Source organism: Triticum urartu, chromosome 5 (genome assembly GCF_003073215.2).
Source record: "Triticum urartu cultivar G1812 chromosome 5, Tu2.1, whole genome shotgun sequence".
Classification (NCBI taxonomy): Eukaryota; Viridiplantae; Streptophyta; class Magnoliopsida; order Poales; family Poaceae; genus Triticum; species Triticum urartu.
Window position 1 is genome coordinate 600,247,826 of NC_053026.1, and position 11,582 is coordinate 600,259,407.

An 11,582-nucleotide genomic window follows, 5' to 3' on the forward strand; every position below is an offset into this window, starting at 1 on the left:
AAGGATTTTGGCAAAGCAATTGCTAGCATTGGTAGTTGTGTCAGGGAGCCAAATCACGTGTTGGATGCTATTAGTACACATAGGCATATAGGCTATGTTCTGCTATTGTACTTGGTCATCACCGGAATAAAGCTAGGGTATTTTTCACGGGTCAGCCGTATGAAGATCATGGCACCATCGGGTACTAAAACTTCAGGTTATGGCAGACAAAGTAAGAGATTTGTTGGTGCAACAAGGATGCTTGAATGTGTTTTGGGAAGTCATGCTAGCTGAGATGGAATTATCATGTGATGATGAGGGTTCGCGAAACTGATTTGGGAGCCTGGAGCGTGTTGCGCGGGATCATGCATACACAGGGCGTTAAGCAATGCACAATGCATGGTGATGTGCGGGGTGGATACAGCGCAGGGTGGAGTATGATTGCAGTCGGACATACACGGCTAGGTCGGACATGACAGTCTGATGGATCGATGAGGTTGTCGGTCAAAGTAGAAGACGGCGGTGATTTCAGCGACGACGACATAGGAGCGTAATGCTGATGGTGGCCGACTTCTGGGGCGTGGAAACACGTGGTGCAGGCCTGAGGGCTTGTGCGGCTTCGACAGACTATGGCGCAGGGTTGATTCAATACGGTGCACACAAGAGAGCTTGAAGTCGACAGGGCATGAGGGTAGCATGGCCAGCTACATGGAGTCATGTTGAAGCTGGAGTTGGAGTCTGATGGATGACTTCACTCTGAGCTGATGGAGGGGCTACGGCGTAAGTTAACGGAGAGTCGAAGCCTATTTCAGCGGGATAGCGAGAGACACGTGGATCGGACTGGGGCCCAGTGGTCTGGTGGAGACGTGATACTCGGCATCGATAGGTGATGATCGATGGTTCTCTGCAGTAGGGGTTTGAGTGGTGTGGGTCCGCGGCCCTAGAGACTCGACCAGGATAGCAGAGGCTCGGCGCGGTGATAGCGGCGAGGCGTCCAGTAAGCACGGGACACAGCGACAGACCAAGGCACTAATGGTGAGACATATATGGTCAGACAAAGTGTGCAGGGGTGCTGAAGCAGTGTTGATAAGTACCAGATTTAAGTTGTTGACAGGGTCTATCGGTGCTAGTTGATGGACAGAGTTGACCATGAAGAATCTGCGAAAGTGGCAGAAAGTCTTAATGTCAAAAGTTGAGAGAGTACATGGCCGTATATTCTGTGGTGTTCAGTGCACTTGGCAAAGTGCGGATGACAAGTACAGAAGGAGGCAGAGTGCTATAGCTGTGGGACATGTTAGAGACTATCCGGAAGAAGAGTGAGACAATTGTGAATTTGACTCAGCGTGACACAGGGCAACGATGAAATTCCTTCAAGTTTCAGACAGACGGTCAAGAAAGAGCGGTGATGTTGAGTTCATGTAACTCTTATATGAGCGTCCAATATGTGAGTTGTTCACTTTCACGCAGGTCAGTGATCGGTGTGTGATGGCGTTGAGCGAATATCCCGAAAGTTGGGAGCACAAAGTAGAGTAAATAGGAACTTAATTTTGCTCGAGTGTTGACTGTGAAGAAGACAAGAAGAGACTATAGTTGCAGGTGAAGTCACGTGGAGTCTGAGAGTAGCATCGGTGCTCATGGCGTATCTCAAGTCCAATGTACATGGAGGTTCGACGCATGGATGAATTCAAGGTGGTGAAGAATATTCGCCAAGGTGGAGTTTGTTAGAGTTGTGTCGAATATTATTGTACAAGGTAGTTACAGTTGGACTTGGTTTTGAACTGTGTGTAGACAGGATAGGAGTTGTGTCCTAATAGGACACTTTTATCCTAGGCCTCTCATATATAGCGGGGCTAGACACACGATGTAACATATGCCAACATAATAGCACAGGCGCGCAAGGGGGAGCCGGCGGCGTGTGCCGGCGGCCGAGGTACGGTATTGTGACGGTGTCATGGGGAGGAGCGCCCGTAGTCATGCTCCGGGGATGTAGCCATGATGGTGAACCTCGTTAACAAATCTCGGTGTTGTGCCTCGTATGATTGCTTGGTCCTCGGTAGATCGACGGAGTGCCTCGGATTATTCTAACACAGGCAGCCATAAAGATCCCTCAAACCTTGGGCGCATGCACTAGGCAGGAGAGCAGGTTCAAGGACGTTGGCCTGCCTGGTCGAGGGGTTGCCTTCCGATGCAAGACGCTGCTGGCTTCGTGCAGGCTGCACGACCTGGAGCTGGGAAGGCTCACCGCGCGCCAAGAAGATCACAAAGTTAGAAGTGTGGGACTCGGCGAGCTACATGTTGATGTCCTGTGCCATGAGTGGTACCACACTGGTTCGTGCTCGGAGTAGTATGGTCGAGGCCAGGTGCATGTCGAGAAGGAGGAGCACCTCACCACGTCATCAAAACCACCTACAAAACCACTCTAACCAGGGTTAGGGGGTGATTAACATGATTTAGAAAAGTTCAGGGGGTTAGTTACCCGGTTTTAGACTTCGTAAATTGGCCGGTTCATAAAACCTCGAGGGGTTATGTGGACTTCTTTCAATGTTGATCACAAAATGGTTTTATACTACGTACACGCACAGTACCCAAAGGCAGTGGTTGCGACGTCACTATTCTCTTGACTGTGAATCACGGCCTGCCGGTGTGCGACAAACTGCCTCCCTCCCAATCAATCCCTGATGCAACCAGCTCCGCATTGTCGGACTCGCTTTCGCTGCGCCCGCCCGCCGGTAGCGGTAGATCCTTGCGGCCACGGTAGCGGTAGCGGTGTCTGCACACACCCTCCCTGTTGGGTGTGGGGCGGGACGTGTTGTCTCCGTCAGTTATTTCTCTTACCTCGCTCGCCACCAGATCGATGGAAAAATCCATCGCCGAAAGGTTGGAGACGCAGCCCTCACGCAACTCATATGTCAACTGGGTCAATGGGGCCGTGGACGATGATTTGACACATCAACCAAGCTCAGCTGTCAGATACATCTTCTGATCTTCAGTACAAGCCCGCTCCGTCATGGAGGCCCGGCCGTCCAGAAAACGCCGCCCTGCATTCACTTGTAGCACTATCCCCCGTATGCATGTGTTTGTACAGCATGGGCTTCGGGGCTGTTTGGTTTTCAGCCACATGTTGTCATACTTTACCACACCTTATCTTAGACAAATTTGATCAAATTAGGTGTGTGTTTGATTCTAGCCACATTTACAGCAAGAATTTTTTATGAGCAGTGAATCCCACATATCATAGACATAAAAAGTGTGACAAGATTTCCTTAGATAAGCCAAAGTGTGGCTAACAATTTGAGCAACTCAAGTTAGGCAAGTGTGGCAATCCAAACAGCCCCTAGTATTGCAGATTTTCTAGCAACCGTATATGGCATTGATGGATTGCAGCACACATCCCCACACGCAGTTGGACGAACAAGATAACAGGAGCAGCGGGACTCGAGTGCCAAAACGCCTCTCTCGTGGACAACCTATATGACAAGCTTACACAAGTAAAAAGTGAAAGCAAGAGTAAACACAAGAAATAAAATTGCACAAAGTAAAGGACTGGAATAACCACAAGTGGAGTCAATGGAGACCAGGATGTGTTTCCGAAGTTCCCTCCTTTGGGGGAGGTATGTCTCCGTTTGGAGGGGTGTCGAGGCACGATGCTCCACAAGCGTCCCAACGACTCACCCCATTCTCCTCACGCCCTCGCACGATGCAAGTTATCATGAATCCATTAGCAGTGTCCTTGTAGGCGGCAACCGGGACCTTTACAAACAAGCTTGGGGCTCTCTCCGCAACTCAATTGGAGGCTCCTAGCACCACTACGTAGTTTAACCACAATAGAATGTGCGTACGAGGTGACCTCTTCCATTTAGGGTTCTCAAAGACCCAAGAGTAATAATATCCAGAAGAGAAAGTATGGGGAATCATATTTCTTTCGGTGAAAGTGTAGATGTAGTTCTCCTCCCTCAATTCCTAGCAAATACAAGTTTGCTTGGCTAGAGAAAGAGATCGACCAAATATGAGCTTCGGGCAACAATGAAGGAGGGAAGGAGAGAGAGAGAGAGAGAGAAGAGGTAATAGGGAGGTGGAAGAACACCCTCCTTATATAGTGGGTCACCAAATCTAACCATTATGTCTAGAAACGCACAAGGAGATACAACCGCTTGGGGCAGCGGTACAACTATCCTAGGCATAAGTGCACAACTACAGGGCCGGGGTGGTGCAACTGTTGGGCACCCCAGCTGTACTGGTAATTAAATAACTACCGGAATAACCATTCCACCACCGACTGGTACCACCCACAAAACCCGAGCGGAATCACCCGACCCGTGGTTGTTGGGGCGGTACAAGTGCCAGTTCAACCACCCAGAAGTGACATCCGATGGTCGCTAAGTCCCTAGCGGTACAACTGCCCTGGACCCTGGTTGTGTTGATATATAAATTATGTGCTAGAACAACCGGGAAGCAACTGCCTGGTACAACATGCCATGCCCGAGGGAAATCACCCCCTGGGCAGTGGTTGGACCGGTGCAAGGCCCAACAGTACCGCCCGCAAGCAGGCAGGTACAACAGCCTCAGCACACGGTACAACCGCCGTGACAGTAACAGTATGACCACCCCACAAGGGAGCTGTGAAACCACGGGTACCTGCGGTACAACCGCTCTGGATAAGTTTCTCTGCACAAGTTAGATAAGAGACCCTCTCCTCAAAACGGAAGGCCATATGGTAGGTGCAATAAGAGTTTGTGTACGTGTTTGATTCCACCGTACCTTCCGATGCAGACCCCCTCTAAGTAGTATAGATTTCCTACGACCAAATAAATAAAATGCTTCAGAAATGTCGTCTTTGCTCTTTTTCATCCGGAGGGGTGCGCAACCATCGTGTACCATATAGAGTATATTTGAATAGTTTAGGCACATGGTTAGTCCGCAAGTTGCATTGTCATCAACACGAAAACACTTAAGCGAGAAATGCCTTTTCAGTGATGTAGTGCACCTACTACATAACTCCCATACCGCCTTGCCGTAGCCGACCTTTTGTCAAAAAGGACCACCTGCGTGAACGAATTGCCAAAAAGAACCACCTGTAGATGAATTTGACAAAAAAAGACCCCCTCAGCCGTGGCGGCAGGCCTGACAAGCGACACGTGGCACCTGCCGCCACCGGGCCAGGCGGCAGGCTGCCTGCAACGGGATTCTGGCCGAGCGACGGAACGGGCTGACATGGCGGGGCCCGACCGCCTCCTGGCATGGCGGCAGTACTGTAGCTGCTGGGACCGGCCGCCTCGCCGCATGGCGGCAGTACTGTTCCCACGCTCCTGTCACTAACTCTCGATTCTGTTAATCTAGACACGCTCGGCTGCAATCCTGGCTATAGGAACCGCGCGCGGTGGATGCTTAATTTCCCGGCGCCTCGCTGTGTCGCTGTTACGGCGTAGATCCGTGTCGTCGGCCCCGATTAAAAATCTATACAAGTATTGTAGATCAATACTCTGCTAAGCAAACTAGCTGCTGTCCCTGCCTACGTCGACGCGAAAGAGGGAGCTAGCTGGTGATCCAAATAGTGGTAGTGTTTTCTTAGCTAGGTCGTCCTCGTAAATGACTAGGGAATCCGCATGACTAGTACTCCCTCTGTTTTTAAATATTTGTCTTTCTACATATTTTAACAAATAACTACATACAAAGCAAAATGAGTGAATCTACATTTTAAAATATGTCTAGAAAAACAATTATTTAGAAACGGAAGGAGTACAGTACCATCCAAAGTAATAATTAATGCGTGCATGTGGGTGTGCGTGGCTGAGATTAGGCTCGGTAATATCGATCGCTGGTCATTTCCTTGGTCTATATCGCTGTCGTGTCGTTCCATTGCACACCTACAGCGCGGAAACAATACTGCCGCCATGGGGCGAGGCGGCCGGTCCCAGCGGCTACAGTACCGCCGCCACGCCATGAGGCGGCCGGGCCCCGCCACGCCAGCCCGTTTCGTCGCTCGGCCAGAATCCCTGTTGCAGGCAGCCTGCCGCCTGACCCGGTGGCGGCAGGTGCTGCCGCCTCCCTCCGTGCCGGCAGGTGCCATGTGTCGCCTGCCGGGCCTGCCGTCACGGTTGAGGGGGTCTTTTTTGTCAAATTATTTCACAGGTGGTCTTTTTTGACAATTCATTCGTGCAGGTGATCCTTTTCGACAAAAATTCGCCGTAGCCAAACTAAAATGTAGATTGTCTTAGGTAGTTTAAGAGAAATGTTCATTTAGGAGCATTCTAAGGGACGCGAATTTTTGTGACATGGTGCCATGCGAGGATGTTATCCTGACCGACCATTGATGCTAGCGATTCACACTTAATATAGTGATTAACGGATACCGCGGCGATGCACAGGGATAAGCTAGCAAATACACAACGTTAATATGTGGGTGTTTATGATCAAGGTGCAGGGCTGCAGGTTATTTTCAATGCAATTAACGTCCTTGACCTGGGCCGTAGTAAATGAGGCCTGTTACATACTCCCTCCGTTTCTTATTACTTTGCGTCTAAGTTTTTCTCGTTTTTTTCCTAATTACTCTACGCGCTAGCCTATTTTTTTGTTTTTTTCCAACTTTGCCCCTTCCAGCTAGCCAATCCGTTGCATGGCAGAGCAGTCAGTGGAGCAGTCAGTGCGCATGCATGAGCAGGCTGGATCCGGCTTGCCTGCTCCCTCCCCATGCTCTCATCCGTGCTCCCACTCCATCCTATGACTGTCTTTTTCTCTTTTTTCTTTCTAATCTAATCATCTTTCCCCGGATTTTAAGGGGGTGGGGCCGGGCCTTATTTTGTTCTAATCAAATCATGCCACGTATACGGGAGTATGGATGGGCGCACGCTGGGGGAGGAGGCAAGTCTCGTCCGAGCAGGCTAGCTGCATACAGGGCAGCCGAGATGCACGGGCCAATTAGCTGCATGCAGTTACTTAAAGCACGCCAATTCCCAATGTGCAATTAATATGAGAGGAAGGGTAAGACGGTCCAAGAAACAGCTAGCGGCACGCCCCTTGGTATGCGGGCTTCAAGTTATGCGCAGAGAAAAGAAAAACGGAGGGAGTACAAATTACTTATCCAGCCTGCACTATGGACCTTTTCGTCAACCACATGGGATAAGTTCGTCGGACGGTGAAAGTTGTTTGCTCCAGTTCTTGCTTCATATGCATGTTCACCCACAACTTTTGTATTGCAATAGCAGGTTTGCCAAAGCAACCTTTTTTGACCAGGTGAAAATTGCATCCCTCCTGTTCTGTTGCTAGCAGGAGTTTTTGTTCTATTGCTAGCCGGAGTTGGTTCTGAACTTGTGCTAACAACATTACAACAAAATCAAGGCTCCTTGAACCAAAGTAACTTCTCTTTGTTTTCTCCTTTGCATGGCGATTCAATTGAATCACATCAATATTTTTCTCCTTCGGATCTGTTTGGAAGATGAGTATTCCATAGTAAAGGGTTTCAACATTTAGACGACAAATCTGTCCGGAAAAAAATATGAAGAAAATAATAAAGGAAATTGTGGCATGTTCTCGAAATCCCAAACATGAACAAGGATACTTGCATATCATTATCTTCTGCATGCAAACTGCATGATAGAACGTTTTTTTCTCAAGCAAAAACTAAAATTACTGACAAATTTTAGCATGCACCTGTCGTCACCCAATACCTCACTGTACAACCATGGTCAACCTACCACTTGGAGAGCCAAGAACGAGAAGGTGGACATGACATTAAGCTTCCCCCGACGGGGATTAGTGGTATGGGTGAGTGGAGTACGGAGTAGTGCGTTCATCTGTTGTTCTTTTTATTATTAAATACACTAGAAATCACAGGAACTTGCACGCATGTTCAGTTTAATGCATAACTTGTAAAATACGTGTTTCTTGATCATCTAACTCGTCATCTCGTGGCATATACGCTTCCACCGTATCCCCTACGAGTGCCAAAACGTGGCGAGCGGCCAACCATCAGTGGGCTGGAGGGCTGTTTTTTTTTAAGAAGGACCCATACATTCTATTTATTTTTACACAAACAATCCTCAAATAAAATGAAAGAAGCTGCAGCGCCATGATGGGATTCAAACCGATGAGCTAGCACGATCCGCCCTAGCGTAGAGAGCCACCTAGACCAACTAAACAAGTTGAACGCTTCCTCAAAAAGAAATCTACACGTTGACGCTAAAATGCCACAGTTAAAGCTATTTAACAACGTAACTGCATAAAAAAATAGAAATTAAACGACAAAAGGGTTTGCTGAAAGGGAAAGCCCCAGTTTGATACTAATGGCATCCTGTACCAAAAGTGCCAACCATCAGGCCACACCGACACTTAGTAACACAAACAAATTTATCTTGTATATGTTTTTTCTATGTAAGATAGATTGATTTTAGTTTATCAGTGATAAATAGAGATAAAAATATAAAAGTGTTATGTATTTGTATAGTATAAAATTTATGGTATTCCAATGCAGTGAGCTATGTTTAATTTTTTTTACGCAAAGATAGATCTTTTTTGCACATAGTACCTAAACTTTAAATATATATTCCCGCAAAAATAGTGCAGAATGAATTGAATGCAAAAATTTCTTTTGGACAAACCAAACGAAAAAATTTTGGTTGAATTTGATTTTTTAAAATTTATAAAATCTGGATAAAGGAAATAAAATGTAGAATGAATATACGTAAATTCTTTTGGACAAATCAACAAAAAAATTGTTTGAATTCGAATAATTCTAAATTTAAATATTTATATAAAAGGAAATATAGTGCACAGTGAATGTACGTATGTTTTCGGACAAATAAACTCAATTTATGTTTGAATTCGAATAAATGTAAATTTAAAAATCTAGATAAAAGAACGTACAGTGCAGAATGGATGTACATAAATTATTCTGGACAAATCAAATATTTTTTGTTTGAATTCGAAAAAAATTAAATTAAAATCTAGATAAAAGAAAATATAGTGTAGAATGAATGTACATCCTCGAGCCCGAGGTCTGAACTTTTTCATAATAGTAGTCCAAGTAACTTTGGTTTTAGTAATGAAAAAATTCAGACAAATCAACGGAAATTTTGTCTGAATTCAAATAATTTTAAATTAATAATCTAGATAAGAGAAAACATAGTTCAGAATGTGTACTTTTACTCTTTGATATATATCTTAGGAGTTTCAAATAGGGTGCTATCTAAAAAAGTGCATGCGGATTACCACCATCTCAGCCACTGATAATGGGGCCCTCCATGTGGCATGCATAGGGATACGACTGGATATCGTAGAAAGCACCGTATATGAACAAGAGGACAAGTTAGATGACCAGAAACACGTATTTTACAAGTTTATGCACTAAACTGAACGTTGCGTGCAAGTTCTTTGACTTCTAGTGTATTTACCTCAGTATGAGGCTTTAATGCCGTGCAATCAATTCCCATCGACGCGCCTAGCTATCATTTCAATGTGTGAGGCTGCCATGGACATTTACTGGGGTTGCAGTGGCAATACGGGCACTATACCAGCTGGTGTACGTTGACCGGAAAAAGGTTATACAGCAAAGACATATTGTAGTTGCACGAATCACGCGGGCACGAGTGGTTCGGATAATGACCTCACGTGGCTGCATGTACACACGCGATTTATCGCCTTCCAAGTACAATGCTACTTCTTAAGCTTGCGTTGATTTTTTACTTGAAAAGGAAAGGGTGATGCAGCAAAGTAGAGATAAGTATTTCCCTTAGTTAAGAACCAAGGTATCAATCCAGTAGGAGGTACAAGCAAGTCCCCAATATATACACACGCACAAACTAACAAACACTTGCACATAACGCGAAAGAGGGGGTGTCAATCCCTTCACGGTCACTTGCAAAAGTGAAATCTACTAGAGATAGATATAAAAGATAAATAAAAGGCAAAATAAAGTAAATATAAATAAATTAAAACAAGATATTTTTAGGTTTTTGATTTTATAGATTTGAATATATATGATGGAAAATAGACCCGGGAGTCATAGGTTTCAGTAGAAGCTGATGGACTATAGTTGATCAAAGTTTCTAGTAAAATTGCCATATGCCTTATTAAAGTATATATGTTTACTACCATCTATAATCTCCTTTTAGCTTCTAATTAGTGCAAAGTAAGCATGCACATCATACTGAATCAAACTCTGATGGTATGATATGTAAAAAGATTAAATAGTCATTGTTTTTTCCCTGACAATATACTCAAATACGCACAAGTGTGCGTATCATTCATTAAAGGAGAAGGGAAAGACATCCCAAAAATCCACACTTTACAACCTTATTACACTGCCATTATCGGCCACACTCCACGGTACTCCATGCTACATGTGAAAGACTACTCATTCACAACCAACGTCGCCAAACCCTCAAAGAAACCGTCAAGGTCCCCTTTGAGTAGGTCGACCTTCTTCCAAACCCTCCTCTCGGTATCTACATGTTGTGTTAGATTGGCAATTGAGGGCGAAGCACCATTGAAGACATTGTTGTTGCGGTGCTTCTGCAACTCCCACATGCCACGTATGCACAAAGCCCTTGCAGCTTTCCGTTGATCACCTCGGAGCTCTGGCCTCACGCACCATTCTCCTAAGGATTCATCGTCCACCAGTTCAAACTCTTGCTCGCCACGTGCTACGTTGATTCTATGCCACATCTCCTTAGCGAACACACAACCCAACGCAAGGTGATTCATTGTCTCCTCGTGCTGATCACAGAGAGGACAAGCATCCTGATGCGGCATTCCTCGCCTTGCGAGTCTGTCAAAGGTCCAACATTGGTTTTTCAGAGCGAGCCATGTGAAGAAATGGCATTGAAGGGGTGCCTTGGATTTCCAAGTGAAATCAGTTGTCAGTGTGACCTCGAGTGTAGCAAACTATAGTTTCATTACCTGTAATGTGTCCGTAAACCGTCTCAATATAAAGTTTCAGTGACTCTTGTTATATGTAGTGCCATTTACTATACCTGCAGTCTAAGATCCAATTCATCCTAAATTCCTAATCCAAATCTCCAACAGAAAAACTATTCCTGGATGAAAAAATAAAAAAGGAACAAAGAACAACATTGACTATGAAATTTTCGACCATTCATATCTTTGAAAACTTTCAATCCGCAAGGAAAGAAGATAATCTCTTATGTTTAGGTTAAAAAATCAAGCTTCTCACATAAATATGTCCCTTATCCTACCTTTATATGTTGCATGTGTTCTTGTCTTCCATAGCTCAATATGCAAGGACCAATTCAAAGTAGGCTTAACCATGGATGTTCCACGAAAGAGGAAGATTAGAAGAAACAAGATCTAAGAAGAACAAGAGAAGAAAGGCTTAATGAATAATGGTATAACTTCTACTTCATATTTATGAAGAAATATGTCGATAATCTCTATCCATTTCAACCAACCTTCTGATAGAAATCCACTTGCATTGTTGATAATCAGTATCTATCGTAAGATGCGAACTGGAAAGTGAGAAATAACAACGAAGAAGAACAGCGAAAGAAGAGCTAGCTATCTATACTGTGAATTGATCGTTTTACTTGGGACTTGTATATGTGCAGATACACCTACCGGATATACCCCACGCCAAGAGTTATCTGGCCCCA